The sequence below is a fragment of the Calonectris borealis genome, chromosome 17, assembly GCF_964195595.1.
Source record: "Calonectris borealis chromosome 17, bCalBor7.hap1.2, whole genome shotgun sequence".
NCBI lineage: Eukaryota > Metazoa > Chordata > Aves > Procellariiformes > Procellariidae > Calonectris > Calonectris borealis.
Window position 1 is genome coordinate 18,060,330 of NC_134328.1, and position 19,998 is coordinate 18,080,327.

Here is a 19,998-nt window from a genome sequence, read left to right on the forward strand (position 1 = left end):
TGAATAATTTGTTGCGCAATTATAAAGCAAATATTTAATTGAACTTTATGTAAAATTCCTTCTGCCTCTGAGCACTGATCCACTAGTTCGATATAGGGCGTCGTGTGACCACATCAGGTCCCAGGACCCCCATGAAGAGGCTAGCAGCAAACTGTCAGACCCCTTCCCCAGCAGCCTGTGGCCTGCATGCAGACAGCTGGCCCTGGCCGCTTCCAGCTGAGCCTACCGAGGGGAGTGCCAGCGGATGGCTCTGCTTGGGGATGGCCCCAGAGACTGCTGCAGATGCACCAGCTGCAAGATTGCAGTACAGTTCCCTTCCCTTGGGAGCGTGTCCTCAGGCACTTGCAGGACAACATGTCTTCCTCAGCTGAGCAACAGAATGAACCAGCTAGAGCATTCCCACAGTGTGACCAGTGCTACGTTGGAAGAGCCCAGCATGAAATATGTCACTGTAGAAAACATCTTTGTGACAAGTTGTTGGCAGTCAGGTTTCAGCACAAGGATAAAGACAGATGCAAAGACACTGGCTTTCCTTCTTTCCAGTTCTTTTCCTTCCAGGACAAGACTGGAGTATGCAGATGGGAAACTTGCACTGCAGCTGACTCTTTAAGGGAGGGAATGCCTTTGCTCACTGGCCATGTCTCAACAACACGGGGCACCAGTCTGAATAGGTAACAGGAGCTTTGGCACCAGGGTGCCCATCCTGGGAGAGGCTCCTCAACACACACCAGGGCCAGCAGTCTGTGCAGAAATACTCTGTGTACCATGACATCACCTGCAGGCTCAGCTGGAAGAGTTTGAATGGAGGGGGTCTGGACACACCTCAGATTGGCCATGGCATTGCCTCTGTAGGGAAAAACATCTATATCAGCAAAACCAACAGAAATGGACAAAATCCTAATTTACCATGGTCTGTAAAAGAGGCTGAAGTGCCTATTTGCAGTGAGGCGAATTTGAAATTGAAAGAGGAAGACGAGTGCATTGAACAGATCAGAAGCACCTTTCCAAGCACGTATCTGGTGCAGGTAATTGCTAACTGACCTCGAGGGGCTCTTGAAACTGACCTAATGCAGCAGATTCTGCTGCTCAGAGTGACGTCGGGGCTGGGGACAGGCATGTGCATGCAGCACCCCCAGCTGAGAGGCTGGTATGACAGACCAGGCTGCTGTGCAGTCAGGGGGGCTAGCAAGGGAAAATGCAAGGCCTGAGGCCAGGGAGGTATTGCGGAAGAAGGTAACAGCATCCTGTGTGGTGCTCGCTCCTGTAAGTATCCTAACCCTAGCCAGAGCATGTACAGCTGGAAGGAAGGGACTGGTTAGCTGTTGGAAACTGGAAACTTGTCCTTGCATGGGGCAGGCCTATTTGCAGTGATGTGGGAAGGAGGGCTTGGAGCCTAGCCTGGAGTGGCTGTGCTGACACACTGGGAAGGGATGGATGGGGAGTCTGCTCAGATGAGCTCAGCAGCTGAGGCACTGGATCTGGACCACAAGGTGGGAGCTGGAATCCCTGCTCCAGTGCTGAAGGGTGCAGAAATGCAACATACCCTGCTGACAGGAGTGCATGGCTATGAGTTTCTCCACACAGACCATAGTAAAGAACACCAGTTCCCCATGGAGCCTGTGGATATCCCCTTCCTCAGCAGTACTTTCTTGCCTCTCAGCTCAGCTTGGGCAGCCCCTTCACTCAGCTCTTGCTTTTATGGCTTTTATGAAGCAGCACAACTTACACTTTGGCTGCCAGCCACGTGCTCCCTGCTGCCAGCTCACCCCAGGACCAGGTCCATTAGCTGTTGCCTCTAGCAGCTGCCCTTGCTTCCCAGCCCTTGTTGCTTTTCACTCACAGGTGTTAAAGGTTCCTTTTAAGACACACCCTTCTGCTTCCTCTGCAATCCAGGCATTTCTTTAATAAATAGCATTTGTACTGGCTCTGTGATGTCTATTTGGCTTCAAGCTTTCATCTCCACTGCTGGTTGTGCCCAGCACGAAATGCTGCCACTTGGCCTATACAAATTAATGGTTGGGGCAGTTATTTGTAGCAGTCATCCAGCATTTGCCTTGCTGGTCCAGTCCCAGACTATGGCCTGAAGAAAGCCCAATGGCAAGTGTTTGGCTTTGCTAGTGGGCAGGCAGACAGTGTGACTGAGAGGTGAGCTGGGGAGAATGACCCCCTGCTGTGGCACGTGTTCGCACAATGCCATTCCGTCAGTGGCACAGGCGCTCTTTCCAAGTTTTTTGTTCCCAAGACCTACAGCTAGATGCACAGCTCACCACCTAGGCATTGCAAGAGAGTGGATAACTGAAGCTATGCCCTAGATATGCAATATAACAAACCAGCGCAAAGAAAATGGAGGAAAGGCAGAGGTTTGGGCTATCGGGTCTGGGCTGCACCCAAGGGTCCCAGCTAGATGGAAAGCTTAGGACAAGGCTAACTGGCAGGAGGAGCATGATACAGCCTCCTTTTGTCATTCTCTTCCTAGTAAACCCACATGCACACACACTCGCGCTCTCACACACACACACTCACACACACTCTTCCGTGGCCCTGACACCAGCCAAGAGCACAGAGAAACAGGGCTCAAAGCAATCATAATCTTCCTATAACAATGGTAGGAGAACTGTGGTGCAGTGAAAGCCACAACCTGGCTGCAAAAAGCTGTAGAGAGGATGTAAGCTGGAAAATAGTTGTTGATTTCTGGTACTAGGATTGTCTTTGGACTCACATCCCAGAAAGGCAGAGTGATCTGACCACTTCTGGAGTACACTAGCGCTGAGCCCAGCACTCTGAAAGATATGTACTCTGGATTGGGAAGACCACCATAATGTGGTTGGGAGGGACCAGCAAAGCCCTCCTACACCGAAGGGAGAGGAAGCCCTATCCAGTGCCTACATCTGGAAGGTGCAGCGTCAGACTGAGCTTTGCTTATCTTTCATCATGCCTAGTCCCCTCTGACTCAAATCCTGCTCAGCCACCACCACTATTAGATCCACTGCTTTTAACAGTCAATATATGTGCATATCCAGTCAATCCCCCAGCTTCCTTCATCTCCCCGGCAACCCCTGTTGTAGTGAGTTCTCTTTAAAGTTATGCTTTCCTTGTGCCATTTATTGTTCTGCTGTTGCCAGTAGGAGGCTTCTCTGCGTATATGATAAGCTTCTACAGCTTTTCCAAAGTGCAACTGCAGGAATCTGAACCTCCCAAAAGACATGTTGTAAGTGCATCATGTTGAGCTTCTCTGCTCACTCAATTACCAGGATCCAGAGAATGACCCTATCTTTCTAAAAATGTTAGTATTTCCAAACTGTGCAATTGTGTCTTCCCTACTACTCTTCAAATGGACCAGTATAGGTATTTTTAGAATGGATTCAAACATAGCCCATCACGCCCTTTGTGCACATAACTGAGTATTCACTTGTTTAGCTATTGTACGCCTGCCTTTCCTTTTTCCAGGGATACCGTCCTACTAACCTACCTTGAAATTGTCTTTGTTTTGAAGTTAGCTTTGGCATAGAATCAGAGAATGGCATCTCTTGATTCGCAGGGTAAAGTCTATGAGACGCTCTTACTGGCTGAAAGTCCTCTAGAGCCATGGCTATGGCTGCAGCTTTTACAAACACACATTCTGAATGACATTTTGCAGGCTTTTACAAGGATATGGTTTAGGGCCACATTTGTTGTAACGTGGAGTTTTCTGGGAAATACTCCTACTTTCTGTAAGTGCTCCATATCCACTGCCGGTGGTGGTTTCTCGTCTCCAACGGGTGCTCCTCTGGGTGGGCAGAGGAGTCCTCTTGCCCAGCAGACTTCTGCTGTTGAAGCTTCCGGCTCTTGTACATACATCTGCCTTTCCTTTTATGCTGTATGCAGAATTCCGCATATTAGTCTGTGTTCACAATTCTCACAGATCCCGAGCTCCAAGGTTTTACTGCAGGTCTTTAATTCTGTCACATATTGATCGACTGTTTCTGCTTGCATAAAAAGGATTGGAAATGTTAAAATGATTCATTGTTTTGTGGGATACACAGCCACATTTTGTCATGTTTACATTTTCTCTTACACATTCCTTTCCTCCTCCCACCCGAGGCACAGAGACTGGGGCTTTCCCGTTAGTGCTTCTTTCATCAGCACTAATTGCTGTTAAGTGGATCTCAAACTGCCTGACAGTTTCTGTTCTCTACTGCATTCCAGCAGGGAAGGATTTAACGCTGGACCCTGTGATATCCTTGTTACTTCTTCCAAGAGCTCCTGGAAACCACTAAAGTTCATACTTAAATTTTGTCAGAGCCAACTTGCTCAAGTATATGTATGAGGAAAAGATTGCCTCCATTGGGGCTGCTACTGAACCAGCCCTGACAGAAGTGACTTAGCTTTCTGAAGAGTGAATCACAGTGGGTTAAAAATAATTTCCCAGAGTATCTTTCTGTGCCCCCTGTCCTGAGAACTACCAATTGTGCAAGCACAGACCACAGAGACCACTGATGGCAGCACACATGGGGACATGGGGAGGGACGTCTCATCTGCTTCCGGACCCTGTGGAGTTCAATGCATCCTGGGAGAGTCAAGCAGCAGTGTGCTCTGCACTCAGCAAAGATAAGCAAGCCAGCCAAAAGCTCTGCATTGCCATTGCTCAGGACACTGCAAGTCCTTCCTTCCTCCACCAGTATCTGGAGGCAACAGGGTGGTGACCCTAGAGACACCTCCTTTTGCCCAGCAGCAGCTAGCCCATAAGTCAGCTCTCCAGCAGGTCATGTTTGCCCATTGCCTTCTTCACTACGCTTCAGAGCTGCCAAAACACACACTGGTTTGGCATTTAACCCCTCCTGGCCCTGGACTGGCAAGCAAGGCCCTGAGTCCCTCACACAGGCACAGTGCTGTGATTCAGTCCTTGGTGCACACCGTGCTCCTCCAGTGCTGGTGCTGGGGAGCTGCCTCCTTGCAGAGCAGCAGCCTGTAAGGGCAGCTGGGCGAGAATGAGCCCATTGCCCCTATGGTGCCCTGGGAGCCTTGGCCTCCAGGCTGCCTGGATCTGGAAGGCCATGCCCAAGTAGGGCCACGCAATGTTCAGAGTGTGGCTCCTTAGGGAATCCTTGAAATTGCCTTTGGAGAAACGGCAGCAGCCTGCACCATGGCCCTGGGGCAGGGATGAAGAGCAGGCTACACATGCCACTTCCTTCTCTTAAAACTTCAAACGCACCATCAGACCTAAATTATTCACTTGTAATCCCTGGAGCTGGCAGCAGCTCAGAGAGGATCCAGCTCAGGTGATAAGAAGGAAGAAAGAAAAAAAAAGAACCCATTAAATTTAAAAACCTCTGAGAGTTATAAAATGTAAAAATGTATTTGGGACAGGAGCCAGGCCAGGATGGGGAAGCTGGGTGCAAGCAAGGTCTGACACTGGCAGCTCTCTGAGCATGAGGGGGTACCACGAAAGATGAGGCTGAGAAGGCTGCTGGGGCTTGGTCGTCCTGGGTGCTCAGCTCTATTACCTCTTCTAACTCTTCATGGTCCTTTGTCCTCTCTCTGTGGTGTAGATGGAGTGAGAAAAGAGCAGAAAACACACGCAGAGGGAGTAGAGCTGTGCTAAGTGTCCAACCCAGACTGAGAGCAGAGTCCTGCTCTCCAAGGTGGCAGCCAGGGGACTACCCTCTTCCTCTCCACAGCCAGGCCCCTGGCTCAGTCTCCCCAGAGAAGGTGTTGGGGATCCCCAAAGCCAAGGTGTGGAGCAGTTGTGTCACGGTGCCAGCAGCACCCAGCAGCCCTATCCCCAGGGACACGACCAAGATGCCCAGAGCTGCCTTGGCTCCTACAACATACTTGGAAAGCTCTTGTTTACTAGGATCTAATGCAGTTACAAAGCTAACTGAAAACAGAGAGCAGCTCCTGGCAAGACATGGGCTGCAGAGAGCTGGAATGAAAAGCACTTAAAACGTCTTGCTTCACCAGCCTGGCTGCCCCTGTGGCCACCATCTTCGGTCTGCTCCTGCAGTGAGTGCTCCATCACGTCTGAAACAAACTGCATTGATCAGGGAGAAACACTCCCATCTCAGGCCTGGAAACATGTGCTGGCACAGCTCCCCAGGAGCCAGCACCCCTCCCCATCCGCCAGGGACAGAGCAAGCAGCAGGCACCTGAGGGTACTGCTGCTTTGCCCTGTACCATGCCGAAGCGTCTGCAGCCAGTGGCACAGCTGCAGCCTGGCTCAATCTCCACAGCACAGTGAGCCCAAGCCCAACACCTCTGCCTCAGGCCAAGCTACGCAAAAGCAAGAGGGTTTGACAACAGGGTGTTGGGCACCCACTAGCTTAGCCCTTCCCAGAAGCTCTGGGGATAGCTTCAGGAGACACAGGAGAGATGACAACATCCTGGCTCAGTCTCAGTGGCTCTGCAGTCACAGAGCTTGACAAATCACAGGGAAGGTCTTCAGTCTGAGCTCCATCCAGGCAGGTAAGCAGCTCTCCCTTCACCTTCACCTGCTGCCAGTGGCACATTGCAAACGGCTGTGGGGAGGACAGAGAGCAGCAATGCAGACACTAACCATGTCTGCCAGGAGATCCCTGATCCCAGGTGTTCAGTGCCCTGGCAGACCTCCGCAGGGCAGAAGGGAGGACTCAGAGAGGACTGCCTCACAGCAGTTGGGAGAAGTGGTGGCTTTAGAGTCTCAAGGGCTTCGTGCATCCTCTTTTTGGAGCCCACCAGCTCTCCATCCCCAATGCTCTGGACCCAGACCTAGGCTGAGCTTTGTGTTTCCAGCCTCTTGCAACATAGCTCAAGCTGCCTGAGCCAATTCAAATCCCAGGGCTCCATATCAGCGCCCACCTGTGTATCTGAGATGAGAAAAGGGGCTGCAGGCACTGCCGGGGTTGCACCAACCTGGCTTGGAGGGGGCAGGCTGAGACTGTCACTCACCAAGACTCTGCAGACAGAGCAGCTGCACCTCCTGCCTTGGCTGCACCTCCCAGTGAGGGCTGCCCAGCACCTGCAGGGAGCATGGACCACTCCTCAGAAGAGCAGCCAGATGGGAAGGTCTGTGTGAGCCTGATAGCAGCTGCTGCTTGGCTCCTCTCCCTGGCAGGCCTGCCTGGGGCGCACAAGTGCCAGTGTCTGGGGCTCCAGGAAAAGGGGGGCCACGTGATCCGAGGTCAGGCTGGCACCTCTGTCCTTGAGAGCCCCCAGCACAGCTCCTCCTGCTAGAACCTCCCTAGGGAGTGCAGAGTGAATGCTCTCCCCCACAGCGTACATGGGGCAGGTGGGAAGCGCGTACCCTCAGTGCGGTGAGACACTTTGCAGATGCTGAGCCAGGCTCCTCATGCCTACAGCAAGCACAAAACTGGGTGCTGTGGTGCAGAGTGAAAAGCCAGCACCTCTTCCCTACCAGGGCTCAAGGAATTTGCCCCTGCCCTAAGGCGGACTGAAGTGCATGGTGTGGCTGGCTCTGGACTACCAGCAAGTGTGGCTGGCTCTGGACCACCCAGGGCAGGACGGGAGCCCAAGGCCAGGCAAGTGCTTCATTTGCACTGAGATGCCAGCAGAGAAGCCGTGGATGCACAGGGTAAAGCCAGGTGAGAGAGAAGAGCAAGGCCTGTCTGTTAGTGGTAGGAGTGCTGAAATTCACTATTAAACTACACTCTAAACTGATTTTTAAAGTTCTCTTTCCTCTGGAGATGGTGAAAAGACAACGCCAAGTAAGCTGCCCCCACTTTTCTGCACAGCAATCAATAATCCATCATTGCATCAAACCAGATGGAAGTGGGCACCTTCACCCAGCACACACCAATTCCAATTCATTCACACTCCGCCAAAGGCATCTCAACAAGCAAAGCAGCTCTACACTTCTTCACCTGCTCAACTAACACAGCACCAGAGCAAGGCCAGGGTTCTGAGCAGGCTGGGGCAAGTAAGCAAGGATGGAGGATGTTTCCTGGGTGTGGAAAGGAGAGGAAGGCCTAGGAAATGTCTCCTGATGCCCAAGGACCATGGAAGCCACAGGCAACAGGACAAACAGGACGGTCACTAGTTCAGCAAAAGTTTATGCATGCCTCTCCAGCAGAACTTGCTGCCTCAGTCCTGGTGATCTTGCAATTTAGATGGAGGATATATGTGATGGCAAAGAAAAAACTGGGCTTTTCAACCCATTTTCGCACTCAGTGCCTGTGAGATGGGCTTGACTTGTTAGGTAGGTGAAGAGACCACAATGATTGTACTGGGGAAGGAGGTGGAAAACAAGGCAGAGAGAGTGAGGATTGTGATCAGTCACAAAACAATCAAAACAAAAACTAAAGCCCAACGTCTAGCTCTTTTTCTCATGCAAACCTCTCTGCATCCTTGTTATCAGCAAATCTGGAATCAACCTCCATCCCCTGCAGGTAAGGAAGGAGATGAAAGGGATCAGCAAGGCATTGCAAAATTGCTTCTATTTTTACATGCATAGGAGATCTTTGAAGGAACAAGGGACTGCCCATCACCTCTATTTCCACCTGATAAAGGAACTAGCACTTCCTGGGCCAGCAGTGCCCAAACTCTTGGGAGGTACTGTCCTTGGCTGTAGAGGCAGTACAGGCCTTTCTTTGGGCATCTTGACACTTTAGAGCCATGAATGTCCCAGGCAGACTCCCCCCTACCTGCTGGGACCCTCCCCACCTCTTCCTGGCTTTTCCAGGAGATCTGGGCAACAGGGTTGCAGCTCCTAGCCTGGCTCCATGGCAGAGACTGTGCTCAACTCCTGCCCCGCAGCGGCAGGGAAGGGCAGGAGCAGCAGCAAGGAGAGCATGATGCTGAGGCAGGCAGCACCCTTACCCTGAAGATGGCTGCAGGTGCCACTTCTGCACCAGTCGGAGACTTTTCCTCCTGCGCAAGGCCAGTGACTCGGTTCTGCAGCAGCCCTATGATGACATCTAGACCCCAGCAGAGCTGCAAAGAACAGCCTCCCCACTGGTGTCACACCCCACTGACCAGTTCTTTGTGGCCTGAGAGTGCGCAGATCCCAACACCCCATCCCACCCCAGCTGCTCGCTGCTGCACAGCAGAGCCAGGCAAACAGCTCGTCAGGGACAAAGCCCTTTCCCGAGTGGGCTGGGCTGCCTTGCCTGCGACTAAATATTCAGAGGCACTGTGCACTAGCCCTTTGATCAGCAATTTATCTCTCCATGCCACAAGTTTCCTGGAGTTCGGCGTTTCCACCCCATGCTCAGCCTAGGTCCCAGGAGCCTGGGAGACAGGTGTGAGGAATTAGCTATAGGGACTAATGCTCTGACAGGAACCAGCACTAAAAGCAGGGGACAGAGTGTAATGTTTATTACATTTGAAGCAAAGCAAACATGTGGCCTACTTATGTATCTAGAGAGAATTAATTGGGGAGCTTCACAAAGCAGCAGATTATAAATTAGAATCATTTTCACCAACTTCAGCCCATTCATCTTATTTCACACCAGGCCTGTCAGCTCAGCCTGACGCGGCTGTGTGCAGCCCCAGACCCACAGGCTGCTGTCTGGTGGCACAGGGGGACTGTCAGCAGCCAGCCCCATGGGCACTGCATGTCTAAACCCATGGGAAGCATGTGCAGTCGGGCCGAGGCACATGCCTTGTATGGAAAGCAAACTCAGAGCCTTGAGGATGGCTCCAGAGGCGCTGAGCGCCACCAGCTGTCATCTGCAGGGGGATCCAGAGTGCTCTGCTCCAGGGACTGGCCCCAGAGACAGCAGAGATGCTGGGTGCCTGCCCGGTGTTCCTCCATCCCCCTTCACTCGCTGGCAGCCAGCAGAGCAGTGGGGGGCCAGCAGGGCTGTGCATGCACCTCCTTACTCTGGTTAGGATCCCAGGTTAGGGACCAAGTTTTGCTGATGTGACATAACAGGCAACCTCAGGCCAAGGTCAGTGGAGACTCCCTTTGCACAGCTTAGAGGCCACTCCTGGGGACACCGCCCATGATGTGCAGGTGCCTACCTGGAGCTGCTGGGGGGTGTAATGCTCTGCATGCCCAAGGCACTGGGGGCCTAGGACTCACAACTCACGGAGGGGCAACCCATTCGCAGACAGATTCCTGTGGAAGGAGCAGCAGTGGTCAAAGCAGCTTGTGCCTGAGGCACTCTAGCTCTCAACAGCCCAGGGCCCAGTAGGTGCCCTGGGGGGCACTTCAAGAAATGCCCCTGAGGAATTTCAGGGATTCTGGCATGGAGCCAAAACACCCAGAGCAGCCACTGCCTCCCAGATGGTGGGACCTTGCCCACAACTCTCAAAGCAGAGGATTACAATAACTCTGATTTGGCCTATACTTATAGATCCCAAGGGGACAGCATGCAAAATACCATATTGATGCTGGGATCATTTCTCCCTCCAAAAGGTCACCTGCTGCCTTGCTGGAAGGAGTGTTCAAAGAGCCAGTGGCGATGGCTGGGCAACACCTGAAAAGGAGGATCTATTCCTGAAGATGCAGTTCAGGTCAGACCACAGCCACCATGATCTCAACTCTCCTGCCTTTCACAGTGATCAGAGGTGGACAGACCCAGAGGTGGGATCAGAGCCTCACAGCACCCACCTGTGCAAAGAAGAGCACTCCCAGGAAGGTATCTGCAGGGCTCCAGACACAGTCAAAATGGTTTCCACAGGGAGCAGCAAAGGTCTGGCCCAAGAGTCCTTCTAGCCCATGTTGTGTCTCCAGAGTGGCCAGGAGCAACTGTCTGGAGCAGAACAGGGACAAGGCAAGCAGGTGGTGATGCTTTTCCTGACACTTTCCCAGACTCCAACAATCTTCAGCTCAGAGAGATACATGCCAATTTGTACTCAGTCTTTTCCACAAAACCATCCAGAAGCAGGATGCCCCAGGAGCTAGCATGCTGCCAAGGGCTTCAGAGATGCACGTAACAGCCCTTGCCTCAGCTGACAGGGCCAGACAAGCTTCATCCCATGGCAAGGACTCCCATCAACCTGTTTTTAGCAGCTGTAGCAGCCTGGATTGACACACAAGCCATCTGGTTCAGCAAACACACCAGAGTCCACACTGCTCTGTGTGAGCAGGGCAGAGCCCACCAGACACCCTAGGCCAGATGTGGCATGCCCCACATACCGGGTCCCATCCAGCTGCTGCCTTGTCCCTCCTGGCTCTAACTGTGTGGGGAAGCCCAGGGCTTCCGGGTGGGCCACGTGCGAGTGCCTGCCACAGCCTGGTCCCATGCCAGCGTAGCTTTCTACCCCTTCACTGCCACTCTCTGTGTCAGCTGCAGCCCCCACCCCGCACCTGGCTGGCTGATAATTTGTGTCATAAAGAGACAGTTTGTTCAAATGGCATTACTAATTAGTATAGAAATTCTATTAGCGTCGTTAATGCATTCCAAACAGTTCTGCACGTTGGTACCACATGAAAGCAGCACTGGGGCAGAGACCAAGTTGGCAAAGCCAGGCCAGGGCCCAGACAGAGCCCAGTTCTGCTGACGCTGAGCAGTGAAACAGCATCGTCTCTACCCCAGCACTGCTTTCCCTGGTACGGCAATCAGTAAAAGTTGGACAGGACACATTTGTGTCTGTGTGTATGTACAGGCACACACGTGTGTGTGGTAGGGAATCACGATGACAGAAACTACCCAGTATGGGAATTTCAGGACAAGAGAGAGAAACTGGTAGAAAGGAACTGAGGCACGGGCACAGGGGTAGCAATAAAACCAAATGTAAAGTGGATGAATTATTTCCTGCAAGAAACAATTGTGAAGTCATTTACTCTCGCTCTGTGCATCCTAAATGGGGTCTACAGCGTTTCTCACATCTCCTTAGTGTGCTGAGTGATTTTTTTACCATTGGATGCATGAGGCTGGGGTAATCTTATAAGAAACTCCAGAAGATCAGTTTAGTATTGATCATGTGCTGAATTTAAAGGCTTTCCACGTCCATCTGCTGCTGCTACTCAGGTGACAGCTCAGCTGGGACCTGGGTGCTCACTGCGTGCCTGCACCCCAGAGCCACCTCATTTAGCTGCACCCTGTGGCTGGGCTGATGCACAACAGCATGGGGGACCAACGCATCACACTGGAGCTCAGTTTATGAGCCAGTAGAGTCACATGGCTGCTCCCCACCAAGCCTTTTGATGAAGTCCCCCCAATAGATCAGTCTGCTGTGCTTCTCTCATCACTGGGGCCAGCTGGCTGTGGACTGTAGTGTATCATACACTTGTCTAACAGGGGCAGCAGCTGCCAGAGACCAACAGAAAAAGGGCGGCAGGGTATAGACAGTAGTTTGCACAAACCAGCAACTAATGCCAACACCCCGCACCAGAGTGACAGCACCTGGCACCATCCCCAAGGAGGTGCCAGCTGCCACTGCAGGGCTGCCACTGCAGGACAGCCATAGCACCTAGACCTGTTCAGCATAGCCCCTTGCCAGCTCTCGCACAGGTGCTGCCAGGAGCCATTGCCTCCTGCATGGAGCAAAGAGTTGGTTTTGGGCATGGAGGAGGGGCCTCTGAGCACCTGGTGCTTCTCTGGATGCTGCAGACGGGACTATAAACTGAACAACCCTTCCTGCGCAGGCAAAGGCCCCTGCAGCCCCCTCATCTGGCAGGGTGTGATTGGAGCACACTGAAGCACAAAGGGTCCCATTATACGCAGATCAGGTGTCCTGGTTTCAGCTGGGGTAGAGTTAATTTTCTTCCTAGTAGCTGGTATAGTTTATATTTTGGATTTAGCATAAGAATAATGTTGATAACGCACTGGTGGTTTAGTTGTTGCTAAGTAGCGTTTACACTAGGTCCAGGACTTTTCAGCTTCCCATGCTCTGCCAGGTGCACAAGAAGCTGGGAGGGGGCACAGCGAGGACAGCTGACCCAAACTGACCAAAGGGGTATTCCATACCATATGATGTCATGCTCAGTATATAACCTGGGGGGAGTTGGCCGGAGGGGCAGCGATCGCTCCTTGGGGACAGGCTGGGTATCGGTCGGTGGGTGGTGAGCGGTTGCATCACTTGTTTTTTTCCCCTGGATTTTGTTCTCTCTCTCTCTCTCTCTCTCTCTCTCGTTGTTTTACTTTTCATTACAAGTTGTTGTTGTTGTTATTATTATAATATTTTATTTCAAGTATTAAACTGTTCTTATCTCAACCCACCAATTTTCTTACTTTTGCTCTTCCGATTCTCTCCCCCATCCCACTGGGGGTGGGGAGGGTGAGTGAGCAGCTGTGTGGTGCTTAGTTGCCGACTGGGGTTAAACCATGCCAGCAACAGCCTGGAAGAGCTCCAACCCTGGGGAGACAGGGTGATGAGAAAAGGCACACAGGGAGACGGAGCGCAGGCAGGAATACACATGGAGCAGGACCTCGGCCCACGTCTTGAAAGAAGTGTCTCCTGGTGTTTGCCTTGGACTCTAGGTCTTCTAGGCACGGGACTGCAAAGGGTGAGCCCAGACTCCAGAGACAATGGCCTGGCAGCAGGATAGTTGCTGTGACATGCCCACAAATGTGACAGAAAGAGGGAATTCAGGCATCATGGGACTGTTAAACATATTGCACCATGATGAGGTTTTTAGTCTTTTCTTTTAATAATACCCATATTGCAAGTTGTTATGAAGTCATGAAAGCTGTGAGCCATGCTGTCCAAAAGACAACCTGCTTTATGATGCTAAAATATAAACTTAGTTTTTTGCAAAACAATACAAGTTAAATGTATGAGAAATCTACTGATTTACTGAAACAGGGGATGTGCAGGGTAGAAAAAAATGACTCTTCCAGGTCCATATTTACTCAACAAAAGACCTGTATTCAAATACCTCTTAGAGTAGGTCACTGGCACTCTCACAGAGGTTGAGTGGCTGAAAGTAAGGCTACAATATAAAGATGCCCTCTTAATCAGCACAGAGCGCAGAAATTGTATGGTCACACTCTAAAACATAAGGCACTTCTTCAAAATCGCCAGGCAAAAATTTGAGTCCAAAAATCCATTCTGCAAAGCTGTCAACTGGGGTGAAGTGGGGCTGGGCTGTTGCTTAGCTGCCCACAGGTGAAAAAGCGCTGAGGCAGCGCTCTCGACACAGGGCACTGTCCAGTGAGGACCTCAGTGCACTATACCTGGTAGGTGCTTAGATCCAGACATTGATAAGGCATTCAATTCTGCTGCTGCTGTTGCTGCTGCTGCTGCTGTTGCTTTGTTTTCAATAGCTGCAGCTAAACATTTAACCTTTACATTGATGAAATGACCTAAACATGTTCTTCCAGGCTCGTCGGCAGCAAGGCTGTCTCACAGCGAGCAGAGAAATGCCTTTCCTTTCAGCCTGGCAAATCAATACGCTGTGTGGCTGGCAGACTTGCAGGTGTCCCCTGCTCAGAACACATGGAAGGGTCTCAGAGGTGGGATATAAGCATTTCTCCAGATTGCCAACTCTAACAGAGAGGTGGGCACGAACCTCCATCTGCTTGGCAAGCAGAAGAGCAGCTCACAATTTGGAAACCATGTAGTTGTTCCAGCTGGGAGGCTGGCTCTGGCTGTTGCTGTCCCAAGCCTGTGGCCTCAGCTGAGGCACTTATTTAGCATCCTAGGATTTCAGATGGCACAGAAAGAGTTACAGGAAGGAGCAGCAGATTAACCGTGAGTTAATATGGTCCCATGTTTTTTACTACTCTCAGAGCATTAAATTGATAGCCTGGTACCAAAGGCCAGAAGTGTCACCTCTCAACAAAATGAAATCTATGTAGCCTGTGGACAGGGGAAAGCCGCAAGATTTATAAAGGCGTCCATAAAATTAACATTTGGATGAGCATGTGGGAGAACAGAGACCATGAACTGCAGCAGCAGGTTGGCAAGTACCTGCTGCCCCTGCATTTAGAGCCCAGCAGACACCGTTGACTGGGTACATCCTCCTGCACTGATGCCTGGCTGAGCAGGGCCCCAGAGCTGCTCTATTGCCAGGAAGGGGCTGCCAAGGAGCTTTTGGGAGATGGTGGCATTTTGGTAGTGCCGTGGGGAGTAAGTGACAAGGGCAGGAACAGGCCACATCCCAGATGTCCTCGGGGGATCACTCCCTGACCCTAGTGGTGGAAGCATCTCCCCGCGGTTTGGCTGAGACCAGACAGGAAGGCTCAGACCCTCTCTCCACCCTCTGCTTTCTGCACTGTCTGTGCTGTCTGAGCAAGCAACGAATCTGCTAAGGCAATGGGACCCAGGGAACATGCTTTTCCACAGATGACAAATCAGGGAGCCCAAGATATGTACTGTCGTGCCAGGAGCCATGAAAAGGTGACCGCAGGCACACCCCATTGCCCCGGAGAGGCCAAGAGGCCCTGAGAAGACCTTGCCTCTCTCTTGCTGCCCCAGGAATCCATCCCACCACCCAGGTGCGCGAGGGCTGTCCCTCAGCACAGCAGAGACACTGGACACCCAGCACCCTGGCAGCTTTCAGGGTACACAGCAGGTGATTATGTCTGTGTGCTCATCACAGTGTGGGCACAGGGCAAAGGGACTGCTGACATGTGGGCCCGTTCAGTGCTCTGTTACCACTGCTTGTAGAGTCAGGGTCTTGGCACCTCCGGGCCTCTGCCCTTCCTCTGCACAGTGAGGGCAATACTCTGGTCCTATCAGAGAACTAGGGACACCACAGACCTGCTGGCATAGCATGGTGCTCAGGGTACCACACTTACCCAGACTGGCTGATCCTGCATTGCACAGCACGCATTTCTACACATAGACACCCTGGCGTGTCGTAACTGTGTGTGCACTCAGCCGCGTGCCGTGCGTAGTGCTGCAGGCTCACACACCTGGTGCACTGTCTCAACACCCAGTGCAAATGGAGCCATTATCACTGCTGCCTGCAGTATGACTGCTTTGCAATTAAAGGAATGAAATGTTTATACAGGAATAAATCTGTGTTAATGAGGTGAACCCTGCTTCTGCCCTGACAGGCTCTAAAACAAGGCTAGGAACTTGGGGGAAGGGAGAAGGTTCAAATGTGTGCAGCTCCCAGCCAGCAGCTAGGCCTGGGAAGGGAAGTGGGGAGGGAAAGGGGAGCAAACTCAGGCAGCTGGCTGGTTGCATGCAGAAGCCACCAGTTCTTTGATTTCCCTGTCTGGTTTCCCCCACATGGAGTTAGCAGGAGAGACCAGACCACTGTCAGGCTTGCTCAAGCTCAGGAGGTGTTTGAGCTGTTTCCTTCCCTAGGAAGGGGACTGCACCTGGCTCCAAGATTTCGGAAGAGCACAAGCGATTTGGACAGCGATGCTGCCACAGAGTGGGGACACACTGAGTGGGCCCTTCTACCTCGACAGCCTGTCCAAAAAAGTCCTTTGCGGAAGCTAGCGGCAGGGGCTATGCAGGAGGAAACTCCTATGCAGGTTATCCTTGCTCTCCTCCATTCCTCAGAAACACTGCACTAATCCCTGTCGCCTGCCTACACGGGAAACCACAGAGACACAGAATCCAATTAGCTTGCTCTGGCTCCCACACAGCATCTCCCTCTGATAGAGCTGTGGAGCTGCAGAGATAAATGGTGCATTAGGATTCCAGTGGGGTCCGGCAGGCAAGGATGGCTTTGGAATTGCAGCACCAGCCCAGGGAATGAGTGAAGCATCAGTGCACCTTTCCCAGGCCTCTCTCTCCACTTCTGCCTCTTGACAATTCTTCCTCCTTGCTCGTCCTGCAGCACCATTCCCTCAGCTGAGCCTGGCTGCACAAGGTGAAAGCTGAGGACTGGAGATAGAGCCAGCAGGTCTCCAGGATGGCTTACCTACCACAGGGCCTTCACTTTTTGCAGGGGGAGAAAAACCTCTTAGGGGCTGAATGGCATCAAAGTTTCTTGGCTGCTGGGGGTAGCCAAGGTGGCATGAAGTGCAGTGCCAGGACCCATCTCCTCACCACTGCAACCCCCCAGAGCACCTCTTCCCAGAGGTCCCTTCAGCACCAGCATGATGCATGTCACCCTCAGCTCCCTTGTCCCCCCTCCAGCAGGGACTGGCCCTGTGCGGCTGGCTCTCTGGAATGATCTGGGGGACAAAGCAGGTCCCAGCCCCACAGAGACAGTAGGGAAAGGGACTGAAACAGGTAATCCTCCCCTGGACAAGCTTAGCACAGCCTCTAGCCATGGCCAAGCAGAATACAAGGGGTAACTGTTGCTGACTCTCTGCTACACCCTGGCTGCACCTGTAGCAACAAGTCTCCTGTGCCTGATGCTACCACAGCCATGCCTGCTGTACTCATGCTCTTCATTGCACCCACAGTAAATTACATGCTTTGCATTTTGCAGCAGCAACTTAACAGTATTAATTCATTGTGTTCTGTCTTTAACAAACACCATTATTGTATCACCAGCCAGGATTATGCAAATCCTGCGAAAGGAATTATTTCTCTGCCCAAAGTCACCTTGATTTATCAGTTTTAGCCCAAAATGAAACAGAAGTTGCTTTGGATAAACTGTTAAAACCACAACCACACCCAGGGGGCTGTGATGGCCCCATAGGGCAAAATACACATCCAGGCTAGGCACAGCTGTGCCCAGCTGGGTGACCCTTCATATCCACAGGTGACACAGAGACAGCTCTGTGCTGGCCCCCACCAAGACTGCTCCTGTGCCAGAGTGCAGGTGGACCTGGACACTGAGGAACTGGGCCCTGGACCAAGAGCTGGGGAAACAACCCCCTTGCAAAATACTCCTGGGATAACTCCATGGCTCCATTCCCCAGGAACAGGGCCATGGGGCAGGTCTGAGGCTGTGCAGAAGCATGCAAGGGCTGGAAACAAGGAAACCTTCTGAAATTGCATTAAGGATTGCTCTGTGGCTGCCACCGGTCTGCCCCCATCCCTGTCCCTGCTTTCCAGGCCACCTCTTCAGGTTGAGCCTGCGTCACGCATAACAAACTGGTGTCTCCTCCCATGCAAGTGTGGATGCTGCTAAGGATCAATGAGCAAATCTGCATCCCACTCCAGGAATCAGCTCTTTTAACAGAGTCCTTAAATAACATAATGCCTTTGTGCATAATTTCCTTTGCTGCAGAGATAAAGGCTCCCCACCCCTCTGATGCAGCTAGACCTGGATGCAGTTGCCCCTCAGCATGTAAGGAAGCACTTGTATGATTAAAGGTAACCTTTTTCCCATTATTTGTCAGCAATTTGAGTCAGTTCTTCAGCAGAGGGCAAGAACAGCACCCTAGTAAGAAGGGAGGACTTTTTCTCTTTCACAGGGCAGACAGCAAGCCTCTGCAACCTAAGCACAGTCTGCTCTTGCAAGAGGAACCAGGCCCTCGGCTAGGGCTTTGCTTGATGGCCAGCAACTACTTTATGCATTCCAGCTCAGTGCAGAGGGGCTATTCTGAAAGAGAGTTCTCCTTCAGATTCCATTAATCATGGATGGTAGCTCTGTAAGAGCAACAAAAAACTCCCTAATTAGTCCTAAATATTTTTCATTTTCAAATTCAATATGTTCTGGCAGATGAAGAATCAAGGGTAGCTACCATGCACTGGAGCAGCACCATGACTGCAGGTTGGTGCATTGAAAAGCCATTGACAGGTGTCACCTCTTGTGCTTATGGCTCACACACAACTCTAACAGAGATGGGAAATTCCTCCAAAAAACCATACTGTGACAGAGACAAGAATGAAATCAGGCACTGGCAACTTATGGTAAAATACAGCTCAGTAAAACAGAATTATCCCCAAACCAAAACCTGGAAACAAAAACCTTAAAAGAAATCCCTGGCACTATGCCTGGACACCCACAGCCAGCACACCCACACCCCTGACTGTGGTCTGCAGTCCGCACAGTGAGAAAGTGTTCAATCTGCGTTCAGGCTAACCTGCTCTGGGCCTGGGGAGCGGTGAACTGCCCAGGCTCTGTGGGGACACCTGGGGCCAACGCAGAGCTGGGTACAGGCTGGCTGGTGCTTGAGGTGTGGGATGTTTCAAACCACACAGAGACTGTGAGGAGGAACTGAAAGAGCCACCTTGGCCATCCCAGGACAGAGCCTGAGCACTGATGGGAGAGAGATGCCTCCACCCGGCACAGCAAAGACCCAGAGTTCAGGCTGCTCCTAGTCTCAGAGAGTCATTCTCATTCCTGCTCTGATGTGTTCAACCTGGTCTCTCCTTGATCTGTTCCAGCTACTCTCATCTTCCCCTCTGCCTCCCCCCTGCCCTGCCCCCAGCTCATCACCAGCTCGCATTTCCAGTTGTGCCTGATGTCTTCTGATCATTTCACACCTTCACTCATGCTGCCCTAAACTGGGCTTTGCCAGGCCACCTCTGTCCTCGCAAGGTCAGAGGGAAGCTTGGAAAGAGGGACTACATCCTCCTGGCCTTGAGAATCCACAGGATGAATCTTCCCAGATGTAGCCAGTCCTGCCCTCCTTCCAGCTGGGACAGTCCCTCTCCACAGACACGCACCCCCTGGGAGGCAGCCCCTGCTCTGCTGAGGATGGGGACAAGGGAGGCCAGAGGCTGGGAAGGCAGGTGCAAAGCTAGAGCACAGGAGGAATACAATGGCAGAGACAGAAACAGGGAAGACAATTCAATTTTCAGAGGCTGTCCCACCAATTCAGCTCAGAGAGACGATAAGAAACCCATTTCCAGCGATAGGCACACTAATCCCCAGCCATCCTGCATTTCCATTTCCGAGAGGCGCTATTTCCAACAGGGAGGCACCTTCCCATCTAGGTTTGCTAGAAGGGACAGCAATGGATTAAATACCAATTTTTCCAGCACTGATTAACTCCTTCTGTGCCTACTCCTGCCACTTATGCAAGCGCTGGAGGTACAGGGCAGCAGAATGGCTGCTGTACTGTGCCCCGGAGCAGGAGAACAGACCTGTGGGCCTCTTTTCCCAGTGGCCTGCAGGGATAGGGAAGAGGGGGAAAACTGAAATGCATAGGCAGTACACGCAGAGCAGCTTAGATCAGGAATTTATTGTTGCTCAAGGCAGGACTCAGACTCAACTATGGGACAAAAGTCACGTAGCGAAGCTTACATCCAGTGTTAAAACCATTAGACAGGTCCAAAGTGCTGCAAGACTGACTTAAAACTAAATTTGCAAGAACGCAGGCACATAGT

General features: G+C 51.9%; 1 protein-coding gene across 6 annotated transcripts in view; it reads right to left on the minus strand.

Annotated features, from left to right (window-relative positions):
- Positions 1-9: 9 nt before the first annotated feature.
- The window catches only part of SLC35H1 (solute carrier family 35 member H1), a 38,935-nt gene continuing 18,946 nt past the window's right edge, over positions 10-19,998 (minus strand). For 2 of the 6 annotated variants that reach the window (XR_012676354.1, XR_012676351.1), the window contains one exon: positions 2,667-3,962. The gene's annotated coding sequence lies outside the window, so the exon portion shown is untranslated. Of the gene's footprint in view, positions 847-2,666; positions 3,966-10,528; positions 10,671-19,998 lie in introns of those variants that run through there. The other 4 variants (XR_012676355.1, XR_012676349.1, XR_012676353.1 and 1 more) reach the window with 3 other exon arrangements.